At 42.9% G+C, this 24,204-nt stretch overlaps 1 non-coding gene across 1 annotated transcript in view; it reads right to left on the bottom strand.

The window, feature by feature from the left end:
• The window catches only part of LOC106592284 (uncharacterized), a 356,585-nt gene extending 332,583 nt beyond the window's left edge, over nucleotides 1-24,002 (bottom strand). The window contains exon 1 of the transcript XR_014380583.1: nucleotides 23,940-24,002. This is a non-coding gene — a transcript (uncharacterized LOC106592284). The remainder of the gene's footprint in view (nucleotides 1-23,939) is intronic.
• Nucleotides 24,003-24,204: the final 202 nt, after the last annotated feature.

Raw genomic sequence — 24,204 nt, 5'->3', positions numbered from 1 at the left:
CAAGGTTCTGTAACATACCATATATCTGCTCACCAAGGTTCAGTGCTCACCAAGGTTCAGTAACATACCGTATATCTGCTCACCAAGGTTCAGTAACATACCGTATATCTGCTCAGCAAGGTTCAGTGCTCACCAAGGTTCAGTAACATACCGTATATCTGCTCACCATGGTTCAGTAACATACCGTATACCTGCTCACCAAGGTTCAGTAACATACCGTATATCTGATCACCAAGGTTCAGTAACATACCGTATATCTGCTCACCAAGGTTCAGCAACATACCGTATATCTGCTCACCAAGGTTCAGTAACATACCGTATATCTGCTCACCAAGGTTCAGGAACATACCGTATACCTGCTCACCAAGGTTCAGTGCTCACCAAGGTTCAGTAACATACCGTATATCTGCTCACCAAGGTTCAGTAGCATACCGTATATCTGCTCACCGAGGTTCAGTAGCATACCGTATATCTGCTCACCGAGGTTCAGTAGCATACCGTATATCTGCTCACCAAGGTTCACTAACATACCGTATATCTACTCACCAATGTTCAGTAACATACCGTATATCTGCTCACCAAGGTTCAGCAACATACCGTATACCTGCTCACCAAGGTTCAGTGCTCAGCAAGGTTCAGTAACATACCGTATATCTGCTCACCAAGGTTCAGTAGCATACTGTATATCTGCTCACCGAGGTTCAGTAGCATACCGTATATCTGCTCACCGAGGTTCAGTAGCATACCGTATATCTGCTCACCAAGGTTCAGTGCTCATCGAGGTTCAGTAACATACTGTATATCTGCTCACCGAGGTTCAGCAACATACCGTATATCTGATCACCGAGGTTCAGCAACATACCGTATACCTGCTCACCAAGGTTCAGTGCTCACCAAGGTTCAGTAACATACCGTATATCTGCTCACCAAGGTTCAGTAGCATACCATATATCTGCTCACCGAGGTTCAGCAACATACCGCATAACTGCTCACCAAGGTTCAGTAACATACCGTATATCTGCTCACCAAGGTTCAGTATCATACCGTATATCTGCTCACCGAGGTTCAGCAACATACCGTATACCTGCTCACCAAGGTTCAGTGCTCACCAAGGTTCAGTAACATACCATATATCTGCTCACCAAGGTTCAGTAGCATACCGTATATCTGCTCACCAAGGTTCAGTAACATACCGTATATCTGCTCACCAAGGTTCAGCAACATACCGTATATCTGATCACCAAGGTTTAGTAACATACCGTATATCTGCTCACCAAGGTTCAGTAACATACCGTATATCTGCTCACCAAGGTTCAGTAACATACCATATATCTGCTCACCAAGGTTCAGTGCTCACCAAGGTTCAGTAACATACCATATATCTGCTCACCAAGGTTCAGTAACATACCGTATATCTGCTCACCAAGGTTCAGTGCTCACCAAGGTTCAGTAACATACCGTATATCTGCTCACCAAGGTTCAGCAACATACCGTATACCTGCTCACCAAGGTGCAGTGCTCACCAAGGTTCAGTAACATACCGTATATCTGCTCACCAAGGTTCAGTAGCATACCGTATATCTGCTCACCGAGGTTCAGTAGCATACCGTATATCTGCTCACCAAGGTTCAGTGCTCACTGAGGTTCAGTAACATACCGTATACCTGCTCACCAAGGTTCAGTGCTCACCAAGGTTCAGTAAAATACCATATATCTGCTCACCGTGGTTCAGCAACATACCGTATATCTGCTCACCAAGGTTTAGTAACATACCGTATATCTGCTCAACAAGGTTCAGTAACATACCGTATATCTGATCACCAAGGTTTAGTAACATACCGTATATCTGCTCACCAAGGTTCAGTAACATACCGTATATCTGCTCACCAAGGTTCAGTAACATACCGTATATCTACTCACCAAGGTTCAGTAACATACCATATATCTGCTCACCAAGGTTCAGCAACATACCGTATATCTTCTCACCAAGGTTCAGTAACATACCCTATATCTGCTCACCAAGGTTCAGCAACATACCGTATACCTGCTCACCAAGGTTCAGTGCTCACCAAGGTTCAGTAACATACCGTATATCTGCTCACCAAGGTTCAGTAGCATACCGTATATCTGCTCACCGAGGTTCAGTAGCATACCGTATATCTGCTCACCGAGGTTCAGTAGCATACCGTATATCTGCTCACCAAGGTTCAGTGCTCACCGAGGTTCAGTAACATACCGTATATCTGCTCACCAAGGTTCAGCAACATACCGTATATCTGATCACCAAGTTTCAGCAACATACCGTATATCTGCTCACCGAGGTTCAGCAACATACCGTATATCTGCTCACCAAGGTTCAGTAACATACCGTATATCTGCTCACCAAGGTTCAGCAACATACCGTATACCTGCTCACCAAGGTTCAGTGCTCAGCAAGGTTCAGTAACATACCGTATATCTGCTCACCAAGGTTCAGTAGCATACTGTATATCTGCTCACCGAGGTTCAGTAGCATACCGTATATCTGCTCACCGAGGTTCAGTAGCATACCGTATATCTGCTCACCAAGGTTCAGTGCTCATCGAGGTTCAGTAACATACTGTATATCTGCTCACCGAGGTTCAGCAACATACCGTATATCTGATCACCGAGGTTCAGCAACATACCGTATACCTGCTCACCAAGGTTCAGTGCTCACCAAGGTTCAGCAACATACCGTATATCTGCTCACCGAGGTTCAGCAACATACCGTATATCTGCTCACCAAGGTTCAGTAACATACCGTATATCTGCTCACCGAGGTTCAGCAACATACCGTATACCTGCTCACCAAGGTTATGTAACATACCATATATCTGCTCACCAAGGTTCACTGCTCACCAAGGTTCAGTAACATACCGTATATCTGCTCACCAAGGTTCAGTAACATACCGTATATCTGCTCAGCAAGGTTCAGTGCTCACCAAGGTTCAGTAACATACCGTATATCTGCTCACCAAGGTTCAGTAACATACCGTATACCTGCTCACCAAGGTTCAGTAACATACCGTATATCTGATCACCAAGGTTCAGTAACATACCGTATATCTGCTCACCAAGGTTCAGCAACATACCGTATATCTGCTCACCAAGGTTCAGTAACATACCGTATATCTGCTCACCAAGGTTCAGGAACATACCGTATACCTGCTCACCAAGGTTCAGTGCTCACCAAGGTTCAGTAACATACCGTATATCTGCTCACCAAGGTTCAGTAGCATACCGTATATCTGCTCACCGAGGTTCAGTAGCATACCGTATATCTGCTCACCGAGGTTCAGTAGCATACCGTATATCTGCTCACCAAGGTTCACTAACATACCGTATATCTACTCACCAATGTTCAGTAACATACCGTATATCTGCTCACCAAGGTTCAGCAACATACCGTATACCTGCTCACCAAGGTTCAGTGCTCAGCAAGGTTCAGTAACATACCGTATATCTGCTCACCAAGGTTCAGTAGCATACTGTATATCTGCTCACCGAGGTTCAGTAGCATACCGTATATCTGCTCACCGAGGTTCAGTAGCATACCGTATATCTGCTCACCAAGGTTCAGTGCTCATCGAGGTTCAGTAACATACTGTATATCTGCTCACCGAGGTTCAGCAACATACCGTATATCTGATCACCGAGGTTCAGCAACATACCGTATACCTGCTCACCAAGGTTCAGTGCTCACCAAGGTTCAGTAACATACCGTATATCTGCTCACCAAGGTTCAGTAGCATACCGTATATCTGCTCACCGAGGTTCAGAAACATACCGCATACCTGCTCACCAAGGTTCAGTAACATACCGTATATCTGCTCACCAAGGTTCAGTATCATACCGTATATCTGCTCACCAAGGTTCAGTAACATACCGTATATTTGCTCACCAAGGTTCAGTAACATACCGTATATCTGCTCACCAAGGTTCAGTAACATACCGTATATCTGCTCACCAGGGTTCAGCAACATACCGTATACCTGCTCACCAAGGTTCAGTGCTCACCAAGGTTCAGTAACATACCATATATCTGCTCACCAAGGTTCAGTAACATACCGTATATATGCTCACCGAGGTTCAGTAGCATACCGTATATCTGCTCACCGAGGTTCATTAGCATACCGTATATCTGCTCACCAAGGTTCAGTGTTCACCGAGGTTAAACAACATACTGTATATCTGCTCACCAAGGTTCAGTAACATACCATATATCTGCTCACCAAGGTTCAGTAACATACTGTATATCTGCTCACCAAGGTTCGGTAGCATACCGTATATCTGCTCAGAAAGGGTCAGTACCATACCGTATATCTGATCACGAAGGTTCAGCAACATACCGTATATCTGCTCACCAAGGTTCAGTAACATACCGTATATCTGCTCACCAAGGTTCAGTAACATACCATATATCTGCTCACCAAGGTTCAGTAACATACCGTATATCTGCTCACCAAGGTTCAGCAACATACCGTATATCTGCTCACCAAGGTTCAGTGCTCACCAAGGTTCAGTAACATACTGTATATCTGCTCACCAAGGTTCAGCAACATACCGTATATCTGCTCACCAAGGTTCAGTGCTCACCAAGGTTCAGTAACATACCATATATCTGCTCACCAAGGTTCAGTAGCATACCGTATATCTGCTCACCAAGGTTCAGTAACATACCATATATCTGCTCACCGAGGTTCAGTGCTCACCAAGGTTCAGTAACATACCGTATATCTGCTCACCAAGGTTCAGCAACATACCATATACCTGCTCACCAAGGTTCAGTGCTCACCAAGGTTCAGTAACATACCGTATATCTGCTCACCAACGTTCAGTAGCATACCGTATATCTGCTCACCGAGGTTCAGTAGCATACCGTATATCTGCTCACCAAGGTTCAGTGCTCACCGAGGTTCAGTAACATACCGTATATCTGCTCACCAAGGTTCAGCAACATACCGTATATCTGATCACCAAGTTTCAGCAACATACCATATATCTGCTCACCGAGGTTCAGCAACATACCGTATATCTGCTCACCAAGGTTCAGTAACATACCGTATATCTGCTCACCGAGGTTCAGCAACATACCGTATACATGCTCACCAAGGTTCAGTGCTCACCAAGGTTCAGTAACATACCGTATATCTGCTCACCAAGGTTCAGTAGCATACCGTATATCTGCTCAACGAGGTTCAGTAGCATACCGTATATCTGCTCACCGAGGTTCAGTAGCATACCGTATACCTGCTCACCAAGGTTCAGTGCTCAGCAAGGTTCAGTAACATACCGTATATCTGCTCACCAAGGTTCAGTAGCATACTGTATATCTGCTCACCGAGGTTCAGTAGCATACCGTATATCTGCTCACCGAGGTTCAGTAGCATACCGTATATCTGCTCACCAAGGTTCAGTGCTCATCGAGGTTCAGTAACATACTGTATATCTGCTCACCGAGGTTCAGCAACATACCGTATATCTGATCACCGAGGTTCAGCAACATACCGTATACCTGCTCACCAAGGTTCAGTGCTCACCAAGGTTCAGTAACATACCGTATATCTGCTCACCAAGGTTCAGTAGCATACCGTATATCTGCTCACCGAGGTTCAGAAACATACCGCATACCTGCTCACCAAGGTTCAGTAACATACCGTATATCTGCTCACCAAGGTTCAGTATCATACCGTATATCTGCTCACCAAGGTTCAGTAACATACCGTATATTTGCTCACCAAGGTTCAGTAACATACCGTATATCTGCTCACCAAGGTTCAGTAACATACCGTATATCTGCTCACCAGGGTTCAGCAACATACCGTATACCTGCTCACCAAGGTTCAGTGCTCACCAAGGTTCAGTAACATACCATATATCTGCTCACCAAGGTTCAGTAACATACCGTATATATGCTCACCGAGGTTCAGTAGCATACCGTATATCTGCTCACCGAGGTTCATTAGCATACCGTATATCTGCTCACCAAGGTTCAGTGTTCACCGAGGTTCAACAACATACTGTATATCTGCTCACCAAGGTTCAGTAACATACCATATATCTGCTCACCAAGGTTCAGTAACATACTGTATATCTGCTCACCAAGGTTCGGTAGCATACCGTATATCTGCTCAGAAAGGGTCAGTACCATACCGTATATCTGATCACGAAGGTTCAGCAACATACCGTATATCTGCTCACCAAGGTTCAGTAACATACCGTATATCTGCTCACCAAGGTTCAGTAACATACCATATATCTGCTCACCAAGGTTCAGTAACATACCGTATATCTGCTCACCAAGGTTCAGCAACATACCGTATATCTGCTCACCAAGGTTCAGTGCTCACCAAGGTTCAGTAACATACTGTATATCTGCTCACCAAGGTTCAGCAACATACCGTATATCTGCTCACCAAGGTTCAGTGCTCACCAAGGTTCAGTAACATACCATATATCTGCTCACCAAGGTTCAGTAGCATACCGTATATCTGCTCACCAAGGTTCAGTAACATACCATATATCTGCTCACCGAGGTTCAGTGCTCACCAAGGTTCAGTAACATACCGTATATCTGCTCACCAAGGTTCAGCAACATACCATATACCTGCTCACCAAGGTTCAGTGCTCACCAAGGTTCAGTAACATACCGTATATCTGCTCACCAACGTTCAGTAGCATACCGTATATCTGCTCACCGAGGTTCAGTAGCATACCGTATATCTGCTCACCAAGGTTCAGTGCTCACCGAGGTTCAGTAACATACCGTATATCTGCTCACCAAGGTTCAGCAACATACCGTATATCTGATCACCAAGTTTCAGCAACATACCGTATATCTGCTCACCGAGGTTCAGCAACATACCGTATATCTGCTCACCAAGGTTCAGTAACATACCGTATATCTGCTCACCGAGGTTCAGCAACATACCGTATACATGCTCACCAAGGTTCAGTGCTCACCAAGGTTCAGTAACATACCGTATATCTGCTCACCAAGGTTCAGTAGCATACCGTATATCTGCTCAACGAGGTTCAGTAGCATACCGTATATCTGCTCACCGAGGTTCAGTAGCATACCGTATATCTGCTCACCAAGGTTCAGTGCTCACCGAGGTTCAGTAACATACCGTATATCTGCTCACCAAGGTTCAGCAACATACCGTATATCTGATCACCAAGTTTCAGCAACATACCGTATATCTGCTCACCGAGGTTCAGCAACATACCGTATATCTGCTCACCAAGGTTCAGTAATATACCGTATATCTGCTCACCGAGGTTCAGCAACATACCGTATACCTGCTCACCAAGGTTCAGTGCTCACCAAGGTTCAGTAACATACCGTATATCTGCTCACCAAGGTTCAGTACCATACCGTATATCTGCTCACCGAGGTTCAGTAGCATACCGTATATCTGCTCACCGAGGTTCAGTAGCATACCGTATATCTGCTCACCAAGGTTTAGTGCTCACCGAGGTTCAGTAACATACCGTATATCTGCTCACCAAGGTTCAGCAACATACCGTATATCTGATCACCAAGTTTCAGCAACATACCGTATATCTGCTCACCGAGGTTCAGCAACATACCGTATATCTGCTCACCAAGGTTCAGTAACATACCGTATATCTGCTCACCGAGGTTCAGCAACATACCGTATACCTGCTCACCAAGGTTCAGTGCTCACCAAGGTTCAGTAACATACCATATATCTGCTCACCAAGGTTCAGTAGCATACCGTATATCTGCTCACCAAGGTTCAGTAACATACCGTATATCTGCTCAGCAAGGTTCAGCAACATACCGTATATCTGCTCACCAAGGTTCAGTAACATACCGTATATCTGCTCACCAAGGTTCAGTAACATACCATATATCTGCTCACCAAGGTTCAGTGCTCACCAAGGTTCAGTAACATACCATATATCTGCTCACCAAGGTTCAGTAACATACCGTATATCTGCTCACCAAGGTTCAGTGCTCACCAAGGTTCAGTAGTATACCGTATATCTGCTCACCAAGGTTCAGTAACATACCGTATATCTGCTCACCAAGGTTCAGTAACATACCGTATATCTGCTCACCAAGGTTCAGCAACATACCGTATACCTGCTCACCAAGGTGCAGTGCTCACCAAGGTTCAGTAACATACCCTATATCTGCTCACCAAGGTTCAGTAGCATACCGTATATCTGCTCACCGAGGTTCAGTAGCATACCGTATATCTGCTCACCAAGGTTCAGTGCTCACTGAGGTTCAGTAACATACCGTATACCTGCTCACCAAGGTTCAGTGCTCACCAAGGTTCAGTAAAATACCATATATCTGCTCACCGTGGTTCAGCAACATACCGTATATCTGCTCAACAAGGTTCAGTAACATACCGTATATCTGATCACCAAGGTTTAGTAACATACCGTATATCTGCTCACCAAGGTTCAGTAACATACCGTATATCTGCTCACCAAGGTTCAGTAACATACCGTATATCTACTCACCAAGGTTCAGTAACATACCATATATCTGCTCACCAAGGTTCAGCAACATACCGTATATCTTCTCATCAAGGTTCAGTAACATACCCTATATCTGCTCACCAAGGTTCAGCAACATACCGTATACCTGCTCACCAAGGTTCAGTGCTCACCAAGGTTCAGTAACATACCGTATATCTGCTCACCAAGGTTCAGTAGCATACCGTATATCTGCTCACCGAGGTTCAGTAGCATACCGTATATCTGCTCACCGAGGTTCAGTAGCATACCGTATATCTGCTCACCGAGGTTCAGCAACATACCGTATACCTGCTCACCAAGGTTCAGTAACATACCGTATATCTGCTCACCAAGGTTCAGTAACATACCGTATATCTGCTCACCAAGGTTCAGTAAAATACCGTATATCTGCTCACCGAGGTTCAGCAACATACCGTATATCTGCTCACCAAGGTTCAGTAACATACCGTATATCTGCTCACCAAGGTTCAGTAACATACCGTATATCTGCTCACCAAGGTTCAGTAATATACCGTATATCTGCTCACCAAGATTCAGTAACATACCGTATATCTGCTCACCAAGGTTCAGTAACATACCGTATATCTGCTCACCAAGGTTCAGTGCTCACCAAGGTTCAGTAGCATACCATATATCTACTCACCAAGGTTCAGTGCTCACCAAGGTTCAGTAGCATACCGTATATCTGCTCACCAAGGTTCAGTAACATAACGTATATCTGCTCACCAAGGTTCAGTAACATACCGTATATCTGCTCACCAAGGTTCAGCAACATACCGTATACCTGCTCACCAAGGTGCAGTGCTCACCAAGGTTCAGTAACATACCGTATATCTGCTCACCAAGGTTCAGTAGCATACCGTATATCTGCTCACCGAGGTTCAGTAGCATACCGTATATCTGCTCACCGAGGTTCAGTAGCATACCGTATATCTGCTCACCAAGGTTCAGTGCTCACTGAGGTTCAGTAACATACCGTATACCTGCTCACCAAGGTTCAGTAACATACCGTATATCTGATCACCAAGGTTTAGTAACATACCGTATATCTGCTCACCAAGGTTCAGTAACATACCGTATATCTGCTCACCAAGGTTCAGTAACATACCGTATATCTACTCACCAAGGTTCAGTAACATACCGTATATCTGCTCACCGAGGTTCAGTAGCATACCGTATATCTGCTCACCAAGGTTCAGTGCTCACTGAGGTTCAGTAACATACCGTATACCTGCTCACCAAGGTTCAGTGCTCACCAAGGTTCAGTAACATACCATATATCTGCTCACCGTGGTTCAGCAACATACCGTATATCTGCTCACCAAGGTTCAGTAACATACCGTATATCTGCTCACCAAGGTTCAGTAACATACCGTATATCTGATCACCAAGGTTTAGTAACATACCGTATATCTGCTCACCAAGGTTCAGTAACATACCGTATATCTCCTCACCAAGGTTCAGTAACATACCATATATCTGCTCACCAAGGTTCAGCAACATACCGTATATCTTCTCACCAAGGTTCAGTAACATACCCTATATCTGCTCACCAAGGTTCAGCAACATACCGTATACCTGCTCACCAAGGTTCAGTGCTCACAAAGGGTCAGTACCATACGGTATATCTGATCACGAAGGTTCAGCCACATACCGTATATCTGCTCACCAAGGTTCAGTAACATACCGTATATCTGCTCACCAAGGTTCAGTAACATACCGTATATCTGCTCACCAAGGTTCAGTAACATACCGTATATCTGCTCACCAAGGTTCAGCAACATAACGTATATCTGCTCACCAAGGTTCAGTGCTCACCAAGGTTCAGTAACATACTGTATATCTGCTCACCAAGGTTCAGCAACATACCGTATATCTGCTCACCAAGGTTCAGTGCTCACCAAGGTTCAGTAACATACCATATATCTGCTCACCAAGGTTCAGTAGCATACCGTATATCTGCTCACCAAGGTTCAGTAACATACTGTATATCTGCTCACCAAGGTTCATCAAAATACCGTATATCTGCTCACCAAGGTTCAGTAACATACCGTATATCTGCTCACCAAGGTTCAGTAACATACCATATATCTGCTCACCGAGGTTCAGTGCTCACCAAGGTTCAGTAACATACCGTATATCTGCTCACCAAGGTTCAGCAACATACCATATACCTGCTCACCAAGGTTCAGTGCTCACCAAGGTTCAGTAACATACTGTATATCTGCTCACCAAGGTTCAGTAGCATACCGTATATCTGCTCACCAAGGTTCAGTAACATACCGTATATTTGCTCACCAAGGTTCAGTAACATACCGTATATCTGATCACCAAGGTTCAGTAACATACCGTATATCTGATCACCAAGGTTCAGTGTAAGTCATTAGAGGGAGACCTACATAACATGACTCACCCTGTCTGTCTCCCCTTCCAGTTGAACCTGTCTCTCTTCCCCCTCCATCCCTCCCTCTTCATTCCCTCGCCTTTCCTACCCCTACATCCCACCCTCCTCTCCTCCCCCTCCATCCCACCCTGTCTTCCCTCCCCTCTCCTCCCCCTCCATCCCACCCTGTCTTCCCTCCCCTCTCCTCCCCCTCCATTCCACCCTGTCTGTCTTCCCTCTCACTGTCTGGGTTGGCACAGCCCAGGGGGCCGAAGGGGGAAGGAGAGTTACCCTCATTATGGGACTTGATCAGCGAAAAAGATAAGTATTATTTTTCATTCCTCCTTCCTGCATGTAACTTTGTTCCCTCGTTTGCTATCATGTGAACTGTTGTTATTAGCTCACACAGGAAGGTAATTGGGATGCAGTGACAAACTGTGAAGCTGGGCAAGTGTTTAGACATCACGCAACACAACTTCTTATTGGGGTGGCAAGTTATCAGACAAAGTGGCAGTTGGAAGTTGTATTTTCCGTCTTTCCCTGGAAACTGGGTGCAATGTACATTTGAATCATTTAGGAGACTCTTTTATCCAGAGCGACTTATAGTAGTGAGTGCGTACATTTTTCCCCATGGGAATCAAAACCACAACGGCAGTTGAAAGCGCGATGCTCTACCAACTGAGCCACAAGGGACCACAAGTCAGTCATGTGTTTAGTTACTGTCTGACTGACTGGCAACTCCTGCGACCTATTGGCCTGATAGGAGACGATATAATGTTATCAAAACATTATGTAGGCCTGTCAGACTCAGGGAACATTTTATTTATTTAAAAAAAATTAATGAATAAAAAGGATAGAAGAAGGAATGATAGAATGAATGAATGGATGGATAGATGGATGGATGAATGCAGTTGAATACCTGAGTTAAGTGCTTCATCATTTTCTAGGCTACTGTTCAGGTGTCTTGTTCTCTGTTAGGTAGAAACTAGGCTATGTACGGTCTCTTATTCTGCCGTGGTTGACTTGAAAAACCTTTTCCCCATGCATGCCCCGACTCCTATCACTCACGCTTCTTCAACTTTTACCTTGAAATTCAAACATGTTGCTAATCGGACGTTTTGCTAATCAAGCATGTAGCTAATCAAGCATGTAGCTAATCAAACATGTTGCAAATTAAACATGTTGCAAATTAAACATGTTGCTAATCAAACATGTTGCTAATTTGTTGCTAATTAAACATGTTGCTAATCAGATGTTTTGCTAATCAAACATGTTGCTAATTAAACATGTTGCTAATTAAACTTGTTGCTAATCAAACATGTTGCTAATCAAACATGTTGCTAATCGGACGTTTTGCGAATCAAACATGTTGCTAATCGGACGTTTTGCTCTGTAACTCCAGTCAAAGCAAAGCTCCTTTGATGATTTCTCTAACAGAAAACAGACTGTCTTTCTTTTCTCCAACCAGGCAGAAGACCAAGGGAGAGAAGAACACTAAAGTTATGTTAAAGCAGCAAAGTGCGTCCCAAACGTCATCCTGTTTAGTCGACTACCGACCAGGGCGAATAGGCTTCCTGTCCAAAGTAGTGTACTATACAGGCAATGGGGTGACATTTGGAATGCTGTAGAGTCTTTTGAAACCACCACCACGCATGTATGTCTTAATAACCAACCACAGAACACTGTAGTCTTTCTAAACCACCACAAAGCATGTCTGTTTTAACCAACCACAGAACCCTGTAAAGTCTATCTAAACCACCACCAAGCATGTCTGTCTCTAACCCAGAAGCTTATAAGAAATCCTGCTACGCCCGCCGACAAACCATTAAACAAGTGACACGCGCCTAAATAACTTCTATGCTCGCTTCGAGGCAAGTAACACTGAAACATGCATGAGAGCATCAGCTGTTCTGGACGACTGTGTGATCACGCTCTCGGCAGCCGATGTGAGTAAGACCTTTAAACAGATCAACATTCACAAGGCCGCAGGGCCAGACGGATTACCAGGACGTGTACTCCGAGCATGCGCTGACCAACTGGCAAGTGTCTTCACTGACATTTTCAACCTCTCCCTGTCTGAGTCTGTAATGCCAACATGTTTCAAGCAGACCACCATAGTCCCTGTGCCAAAAAACACAAAGGTAACCTGCCTAAATGACTACCGACCCGTAGCACTCACGTCTGTAGCCATGAAATGCTTTGAAAGGCTGGTCATGGCTCACATCAACACCATTATCCCAGAAACCCTAGACCCACTCCAGTTTGCATACCGCCCCAACAGATCCACAGATGTTGCAATGTCTATTCCACTCCACACTACTCTTTCACACCTGGACAAAAGGAACACCTATGTAAGAATGCTATTCATTGACTACAGCTCAGCGTTCAACACCATAGTGCCCTCAAAGCTCATCACTAAACTAAGGACCCTGGGATTAAACACCTCCCTCTGCAACTGGATCCTGGACTTCCTGACGGGCCGCCCCCAGGTGGTAAGGGTAGGTAACAACACATCCGCCATGCTGATCCTCAACACGGGGGCCCCTCAGGGGTGCGTGCTCAGTTCACCCACCACTGTGTTGCCAAGCACGACTACAACACCATCATTAAGTTAGGCCTGATCACTGACAACGATGTGACAGCCTATAGGCAGGAGGTCAAAGATCTGACCGTGTGGTGCAAGGACAACAACCTCTCCCTCAAAGTGATCAAGACAAAGGAGATGAATGTGGACTACAGGAAAGGGAGGACTGAGCATGCCCCCATTCTCATCGACGGGGCTGTAGTGGAGCAGGTGGAGAGCTTCAAGTCCCTTGGTGTCCACATCACCAACAAACTAACATGGTCCAAGCACACCAAGACAGTCACGAAGAGGGCACGACAAAACCTATTCCCCCTCAGGAGACTGAAAAGATTTGGCATGGGTCCTCAGATCCGCAAAAGGTTTTACAGCTGCACCATCGAGAGCATGCTGATGGGTTGCATCACTGCCTGGTATGGCAACCGCTCTGCCTCCGACTGCAAGGCACTACAGAGGGTAGTGCGTACGGCCCAGTACATCACCGGGGCCAAGCTTCCTGCCATCCAGGCCCTCTACACCAGGAGGTGTCAGAGGAAGGCCCTAAAAATTGTCAAAGACTCCAGCCACTCTAGTCATAGACTGTTCTCTCTGCTACCGCACGGCAAGCGGTATCGGAGCACCAAGTCTAGGTCCAAGAGGCTTCTAAACAGCCTCTACCCCCAAGCCATAAGACTGCTGAACAGCTAATCAAATGGCTACCCAGACTATTTGCATTGCCCCCCTCCCCTTCTATGCTGTTGCTAGTCTCTGTTATTATCTATGCATAGCCACTTTAATAACTCTACCTACATGTACATATTACCTCAATTACCTCGACTAACCGGTGCCCCCGCTCATTGACTCTGTACTGGTACCCCCTGAATATTGTTATTTACTGCTGCTCTTTAATTATTTGTTATTCTTATCTCTTACTTTTTGGGGGGTGGTATTTTCTTAAAACTGCATTGTTGGTTAAGGGCTTGTAAGCAAGTATTTCACAGTAAGGTATACACTTGTTGTATTCGGCGCATGTGACAAATAACATTTGATTTGTAGTCTTTCTAAACCACCACTACGCATGTCTGTCTCAACCAAACACAGAACGCTGCGCACTGCGAGGTGATTACCTTAGAACATCAAATCACATTTTATTTGTCACATGTGCCGAATACAACAGGTGTAGACCGTACAGTGAAATGCTGACTTACAAGCCCTTAACCAACAATGCAGTTAAGAAAAATACCTAAAAAAAAAGAAAGAAATAAAAGTAACAAATAATTAAATAGCAGCAGTAAAATAACAATAACGTGGCTATATTCTCACCATCATCATGTTTGATCACCTTGTTCCATTGCCCGTTCACTCCCAGTCAATACAGAAAAGGTGATATACTTACACGGGGCCTGAAACAGAATATCTTACACAATAAACCCCCTTAAAAAAAAAAGAACTCTCAAGAGCCTACACTCCAAATCAGAACAGTCCACCCAGATTGCCTCCGTTTTGAAACCTAAATGACCATTTACATATGATTTCAATTTAGTCTGTCTGTTTTTATCCGTGAAGAACAACTTGGCCACAGGGCAAAGCAAACAAAACGGAACCACAATCTGCCGCTATTTCATAACACCAATTATTTTAATGTTTTGGTGCAATTTTCTGAAGTATGTCCTGACATTTCACAACTCCTAGTACAAAACTCAAAACAGATCATCAAAAAGACAATTGTTTCAAAACTAAGCACATTTTCAATTGACTAAGTACAACACACAATATCATACAGTCACTTTTTCACCAATCAGTGTTTCATCTAGAAATACATGTATCACATTGCAGTACGTGTTCATAGAAAGAACTTTCTTTTCACAATGCAATGCTCACATTACTTTAGATATGATTGTCTTCTTGTTTGTTACAGTACATTTTTATTACTGCTCTTAATTGATTCTCACTTAACTGTTTTGATAAACCTATAGATTTTAATCTGGTCTGTCTACAACATATTTTGAAAACTACATAATGAAAATGTATGTCTATAAAGTAAAAACATATAAATTATGATATATACTGTGTACTACTTACTTGACAGTAAGTAAAATGTTTTTAAGTTTTTTATTTTTAAATCTGACATTGACAAGATCAGAAATGTACTGTATATAACAAATGCATCAGCCCATCCATCATCCATGATGGATACTACAGGGTCCATCGAGCCCCTCCAAGTCCTTTCCAACCGCTCTGCTAAAAAACATTTTATGAGGTCACAGGGGGAAAAAATAATACTGAAGCTCCTAATTGGCTCCATTCATAAAAATCCCAATTTAACCAACACAATTTAACCAACACAATTCAACCAACACCCATCTATTTTTGTGGCTACCTGGACCTACCATTTGGTTTTGAAGTAATGAAACTAAACCATATGATTTGAATGTATTTTAATAAACACAAGGTTCATAATTTCTAATAGGCTACATGTCAAGTTAAACAGAATATAAACACTCTAAATAGGTCAGGAACAAGACAGGGAGCAATAAGAAGGAACGAAAATTAATTATTTAGGCTATATTATTTGAATAATTTCATGGCTATAGTCTAGAAAGAAATACATTGTGAAGCATTTGCAAGCGCTACACAGTAGGCTGGTACATAAAGCGCTCAGTATTGAAACAACGTTTTGTTGTATTAAATCATTATAGTCTATAAATTACGCAAATAAAAAAATCCCCTTTTTTTTTATTCCTTATTAGTGTCTTTGAATTCATTTTTAGAATACATTTTTAGAAACACGAGTTTGGGCAGAGTCTGTGGCTTCAGGCTCATGTGACGGTGCCTGGAGAGCAGGCCAGCAGGGAACAATATCCTTTCCTCACTTACAGAGCCAGTGGGGATGATAAACACCCTTTTGGCCAATCTTGCCAGAAATGCAGTTTTCTTTCAATTCGTTTTTAACAGGTAGGCCTAAAGGTTTCTAAGCAAAATAACCCACTAAAAACGGAAAGCTCCTTGAAAGTGGGAATATGCCAGGCTCATTGGGACAAAATCAAGTATGGCCCATTGAATAGATAACAGAACAGAAAATGAACAAAACTTTTAAAAGAGCTGATTTTTTGTTTATACAATTGAAGTCAGAAGCTTCTGATAGGCTAACTGACATCATTTGAGTCAATTGGAGGTGTACCTTTGGATGTATTTCAAGGCCTGCCTTCAAACTCAGTGCCTCTTTGCTTGACATCATGGAAAAAAATCAGCCAAGACATCAGAAAAAAAATTGTAGACCTCCACAAGTCTGCTTCATCCTTGGGAGCAATTTCCAAACACCTTAAGGTACCACGTTCATCTGTACAAACAATAGTACTCAAGTATAAACACCATGGGACCACGCAGCCGTCATACCGCTCAGGAAGGAGACGCGTTCTGTCTCCTAGAGATGAACGTACATTAGTGCGAAAAGTGCAAATCAATCCCAGAACAACAGCAAAGGACCTTGTGAAGATGCTTGAGGAAACAGGTAAGAAAGTATCTATATCCCCAGTAAAACGAGTACTATATCGACATAACCTGAAAGACCGCTCAACAAGGAAGAAGCCACTGCTCCAAAACCGGCATAAAAAAGCCAGAATACGGTTTGCAACTGTACATGGGGACAAAGACCGTACTTTTTGGAGAAATGTCCTCTGGTCTGATGAAACAAAAAAAATAACATTGTCATGTCTACTTCTGATAAACTTCCCAGTAAAGCAATCAAAAAAATTAAGCATTCCAGAAAAGTGCTGAAAATAGTCCACGTTAACATATGTAGCATAATAAGAAACAAGGTCCATGAAGTCAAGTACTTGCTAGTAACAGATGACATTAATTTTCTGACTACCTCCGACACTCACTTAGATAATACCTTTGATGATACAGTGGTAGCAATACAAGGTTATAACATCTACAGAAAATACAGAAATGCCAAAGGTGGAGGTGTTGCCGTTTATATTCAGAGCCACATTACTCTAAGGCTTAGAGAGGATCTCATGTTAAATACTGTTGAAGTAATATTGTTACAGGTTCACCTGCCTAACCTAAAGCCCATTCTTTACATTTAATAATGTAACACTGGTCACTTTAATAATGTTTACATACATGTTTACTCATTCCATATGCATATACTGTATTCTAGTAAAGGCCATCCTATTCAGCAATAGCTGTATATATACTATTCTACAGATATAGTACATATTCTATCCACATACTGTCTATAATGTCTATACATCCCTACACATACATATATACATATATATATACATACATGTATATACATATACATATATATATATATATATATATATATATATATATATATATATATATATATATATATATACACACATACATATATATATACATACACACACACACTACTATTCAAAAGTTTGGGGTCACATAGAAATGTCCTTGCTTTTGAAAGAAATGCTCATTTTTTTCCATTAAAATAACATCAAATGGATCAGAAATACAGTGTAGACATTGTTAATGTTGTAAATGACTATTGTAGCTGGAAACTGATGATTTTTAATGGAATATCTACATAGGCGTACAGAGGCCCATTATCAGCAACCATCACTCCTGTGTTCCAATGGCAAGTTGTGTTAGCTAATTCAAGATTATAATTTTAAAAGGCTAATTGATCATTAGAAAACCCTTTTGTAATTATGTTAGCACAGCTGAAAACTGTTGTCCTGATTAAAGAAAACTGTTGTCATGATTAGAGAAGCAATACAACTGGCCTTCTTTTAGACTGGTTGAGTATCTGGAGCATCAGCATTTGTGGGTTCGATTCCAGGCTCAAAATGGCAAGAAACAAAGCACTTTCTTTCGAAACTTGTCAGTCTATTCTTGTTCTGAGAAACTAAGGCGTTTCGATGCAAGAAATTGTAAAGAAACTGAAGATCTTGTACAACGCTGTGTACTACTCCCTTCACAGAACAGTGCAAACTGGCTCTAACCAGAATAGAAAGAGGAGTGGGAGGACCCGGTGCACAACTGATCAAGAGGACAAGTACATTAGAGTGTCTAGTTTGAGAAACAGACACCTCACAAGTCCTCAACTGGCAGCTTCATGAAATAGTACCTGCTAAACACCCGTCTCTACGTCAATAGTGAAGAAGCGACTCCAGGATGCTGGCCTTCTAGGCAGAGTTCTTCTGTCCAGTGCCTGTGTTCTTTTGCCCATCTTAATCTTTTATTTTTATTGGCCAGTCTGAGACATGGCTTTTTCTTTGCAACTCTGCCTAGAAGTCCAGCATCCCATAATGAATTTGCCAGAATTTTACACAATTATGACATAACATTGAAGGTTGTGCAATGTAACAGCAATATTTAGACTTAGGGTTGCCACCAGTTCGATAAAATACGGAACGGTTCCGTGTTTCACTGAAAGAATAAACGTTTTGTTTTCAAAATTATAGTTTCCGGATTTGACCATATTAATGACCTAAGGCTCGTATTTCTGTGTGTTATTATATTATAATTAAGTCTATGATTTGATATTTGATAGAGCAGTCTGACTGAGCGGTGGTAGGCAGCAGCAGGCTTGTAAGCATTCATTCAAACAGCACTTTACTGCCTTTGCCAGCAGCTCTTAGCAATGCTTGCAGCACAGCACTGTTTATGACTTCAAGCCTATCAACTCCCGAGATTAGGCTGGCAATACTATAGTGCCTATAAGAACATCCAATAGTCAAAGGTATATGAAATACAAGTGGTAGAGAGAGAAATAGTCCTATAATAACTACAACCTAAAACTTCTTACCTGGGAATATTGAAGACTCATGTTAAAAGGAACCACCAGCTTTCATATGTTCTCATGTTCTGAGCAAGAAACTTAAACATTAGCCTTTTTACATGGCACATATTGCACTTTTACTGTGTGGCTCAGTTGGTAGAGCATGGTGTTTGCAACGCCAGGGTTGTGGGTTTGATTCCCACGGGGGGCCAGTACGGAGGAAAAAATGTATGAAATGTATGCATTCACAACTGTAAGTCGCTCTGGATAAGAGCGTCTGCTAAATGACTAAAATGTAAATGTACTTTCTTCTCCAACACTTTGTTTTTGCATTATTTAAACCAAATTGAACATGTTTCATTATTTATTTGAGACTAAATTGATTTTATTTCTGTATTATATTAAGTTAAAATAAAAGTGTTCATTGCTCATTCAGTATTGTTGTAATTGTAATTATTACAAAATATATATATAAAAAAATCTGTTATCGGTATCAGCTTTTTTTGGTCCTCCAATAATGGGTATTGGTATCGGCGTTGAAAAATCATAAAATCGGTCGACCTCTAGTTGTACCGTTTCACACAGAAAACAACGTGATTCTGCAACACACCTTGCATCATCATCTGCATAAAGCTAAGTAAACAAAACATGAAATCAAATGAATTATGTTTCCTTCTTCTTTTTCCTTTCTGTGTCGGGGCAAGGAGAAGAAGGTTGGATATGTTGCTGGACGAAGAAAACATCAGGCAGGGTGAATGATACACCTGGCTTGTAAAAGTTACCTTGTTTACCGAAAAACACAGACCAGAGATATTGAGCCAGACAGAAGTACTCACATTCACTCACTTTAACACATGTACGCTCACACACAAACACATGCACGCATATACACACACACACACACACACACACTTTGATCCACATGAACCTTGCCTAGACCGTGTAATGACCATGCATCCCAGAGTAGACAGCCACAGACAGAGACACGGAGCCCACCTCAGATAGACAGACACAGAGACCACCTCAGATGTACTGTCTCAGTCTATACACTCCTAATAAGGTGGTGATTGGACAGAAGCAGGACCATCAAAACACCCTATCCTCCCATATCCCAAACCCCCCCAGGCCACCCCCCAGTTTCTTTTTCCATGCCGCTATGCTGTAAACCCATAATGTTCATTCTCTCTGTGTTCACAGGCCACAGAGAAGAGAGGGGAGAAGAGGAGATGGGAGAAGGGAAAGGGAGGAGGAGGGAAGGAGAGGAGGAGAAGGGGAGGAGAGGAGGAGGGGAAGAGAGGAGGAGAAGGGGAGGAAAGGGGAAGAGAGGAGAAGGGGAGGGGAGGAGGAGGGGAAGAGAGGAGGAGAAGGGGAGGAAAGGGGAAGAGAGGAGAAGGGGAGGGAAGGAGGAGGGGAAGAGAGGAGGAGAAGGGGAGGAGAGAGGAAGAGAGGAGAAGGGGAGGGGAGGAGGAGGGGAAGAGAGGAGGAGAAGGGGAGGAGAGAGGAAGAGAGGAAGAGAGGAGAAGGGGAGGAGAGGAGGAGGGGAAGAGAGGAGGAGAAGGGGAGGAGAGGGGAAGAGAGGAGAAGGGGAGGAGAGGGGAAGAGAGGGGAAGAGAGGAGAAGGGGAGGGGAGGGGAAGAGGAGGGAAGAGAGGAGGAGGACAGGTTTCATCATACTCTCTCTCCGCTAGAGTGGCAGCCCTAAATCAAACGTGTCACGCTCCCGGCGGCTGGGTCTGTGTTTTTCCTCAACCAAACCACAATTACACCCCAGACACACTCAGGCTTTAACCCCATCCAGGGCTTAGCACCAACCCTCTCTCTCTCTCCATTTCTCTCTCTCTCCATTTCTGTCTCTCTCTCTCTTTCCATTTCTCTCTCTCTCTCTCCATTTCTCTCTCTCTCCATTTCTCTCTCTCTCTTCCCAATTCGGTCTCTCTCCATTTCTCTCTCTCTCCACTTCTCTCTCTCTCCATTTCTCTCTCTCTCCCCATTTCTCTCTCTCTCTCTCTCTCTCTCTCTCTCCATTTCTCTCTCTCTCCATTTCTCTCTCTCTCTTTCCAATTCTGTCTCTCTCTCTCTCTCCATTTCTCTCTCTCTCCATTTCTCTCTCTCTCTCTCTCCAATTCTCTCTCTCCTTCCTGTTTTCCTTCCTTCCTTTCCTTCTACACTGTGACCAAATTTGGTATCGCCCTCGTTGGTGGTCTCTCTTCTTTCTAAGTGTGTTGTTCTTCAGGAGAAGGGAGTTATGACGTCGCTGCTACCAGTCCAGGATGGCTACTTGTCAAGATGCACAGTGCACCTGTGTCCAGAAAAACATACATAAATTACTTTCACTCTTAAACACCCTCATAAATTTAACCACAGGTGGAGGTGAAGGGAAGATTTATCCCTCTCTAAAGCTCTCCGTTTTAACAGTTCTGGATGCTTCCCCATGTCTTACCTCCAGCTTCCTTATTAAACCTCAAACTACCTCTCTGGGTGATGTTAAACATAGAGGAACACTACGGTCATAATAATAACAACTCTTTCTCAGACTCAGGTCAGAGGACCCACTCCCCTCTTCGTTGTCATGGTCGATGAGGGGCAGGTAGCCTAGTGGTTAGAGCGTTGGGCCAGTAACCAAAAGGTTGCTGGATCGAATCCCCGAGCTGACAAGGTAAACATCTACCCCTGAACAAGTGCACTGTTCCCCGGTAGACTGTCGTTATAAATAAAAATTTGTTCAAAACTGACTTCCCTAGTTAAAATAAAGGTTAAACTAAAATTAGATATTACAACCAGCTCATCCCTCAGCCTCAGAGCCCATTCAGCTATAGAGCACTATTTTATTTAGTAAATATCTTCTTAACTCTTGTCTAGTTTAAAAAAAAATTAAAATAAAATGTAAAGGGTGGGGTGTATCGTTCCAGAGCATCAGTGTGTGACATGTCAACACCAAGACGTGATGCTGCTGTGGGTTAAGGGGACAGACATGCGTACATATCATTGGTTTGTGATGTTGATGTTCACGGCCAGAGAGAAACATTCATTTAATGATTTGTTAACGATACAACAGTCTGTCGCTTCAAGGGCCATTTGGCAAGCTCTTCTGTCTGCAACTGACCTGGCCAAACAGCAACAGACAGGTTTGTTTATTAGCTAAAGCAAACACCTACTGGACCTAACAACCACTGTAAAACAGTCTGCAAGGTTCCTCGTTCTCACGGTCCAGTAGACACATCAGACCCAGTCTCCTGATTATATAATAGAACTAAATGTGGGAATGAACACACCCAATCACTATGGACAGCATTCATAATCAAACACACCCAATCACTATGGATAGCATTCATAATCAAACACACCCAATCACTATGGCTAGCATTCATAATCAAACACACCCAATCACTATGGCTAGCATTCATAATCAAACACAGCCAATCACTATGGCTACCATTCATAATCAAACACAGCCAATCACTATGGCTAGCATTCATAATCAAACACAGCCAATCACTATGGCTAGCATTCATAATCAAATACACACAATCAGTAGGCAGGCATTCATAATCAAACACACCCAATCACTATGGCTAGCATTCATAATCAAACACACCCACTCACTATGGCTAGCATTCATAATCTAATACACACAATCAGTAGGCAGGCATTCATAATCAAACACACCCAATCACTATGGATAGCATTCATAATCAAACACACCCGATCACTATGGTTAGCATTCATAGTCAAATACACTTAATTACTATGGCTAACATTCATAATCAAACACACCCAATCACTATGCCAAGCATTCATAATCAAACACACCCAATCACTATGGCTAGCATGCATAATCAAACACACCCAATCACTATGGCTGGCATGCATAATCAAACACACCCAATCACTATGGATAGCATTCATAATGAAACACACCCGATCACTATGGTTAGCATTCATAGTCAAATACACTTAATTACTATGGCTAACATTCATAATCAAACACACCCAATCACTATGCCAAGCATTCATAATCAAACACACCCAATCACTATGGCTAGCATGCATAATCAAACACACCCAATCACTATGGCTGGCATGCATAATCAAACACACCCAATCACTATGGCTAGCATTCATAATCAAACCCACCCAATCACTATGGCTAGCATTCATAATCAAACACACCCATTCACTATGGCTAGCATTCATAATCAAACACACCCAATCACTATGGCTAGCATTCATAATCAAACACACCCAATCACTATGGCTAGCATTCATAATCAAACACACCCAATCACTATGGCTAGCATTCATAATCAAACACACCCAATCACTATGGCTAGCATTCATAATCAAACACACCCAATCACTATGGCTAGCATTCATAATCAAACACACCCAATCACTATGGCTAGCATTCATAATCAAACACACCCAATCACTATGGATAGCATTCATAATCAAACACACCCGATTACTAAGCTAGCATTCATAATCAAACACACCCAATCACTATGGATAGCATTCATAATCAAACACACCCGATCACTATGGCTAGCATTCATAATCAAACACACCCAATCACTATGGATAGCATTCATAATCAAACACACCCGATCACTATGGCTAGCATTCATAATCAAACACACCCACTCACTATGGCTAGAATGCATAGTCAAATCTATTCTTTAACTTTACCTCCGAGTTCCTTTACATTCAAGATGGCATTTGGGAACGGTACTGCTTTGATGCTGAAGCCTGAGAGAAAGAAAGAGAAAAGAAAAGAAGAGAGACAGGGTCAGACTAACACGTTTCGAGAGACAGGGTCAGAATAACACGTAGAAGAAGAGAGACAGGGTCAGAATAACACATAGAAGAAGAGAGACAGGGTCAGACTAACACGTAGAAGAAGAGAGACAGGGTCAGAATAACACGTAGAAGAAGAGAGACAGGGTCAGAATAA

The sequence above is a fragment of the Salmo salar genome, chromosome 15, assembly GCF_965601325.2.
Source record: "Salmo salar chromosome 15, fSalSal1, whole genome shotgun sequence".
Lineage (NCBI taxonomy): Eukaryota > Metazoa > Chordata > Actinopteri > Salmoniformes > Salmonidae > Salmo > Salmo salar.
Note: the sequence above shows the minus strand (reverse complement) of the source record. Positions and strands in the feature narration are given on the sequence as shown.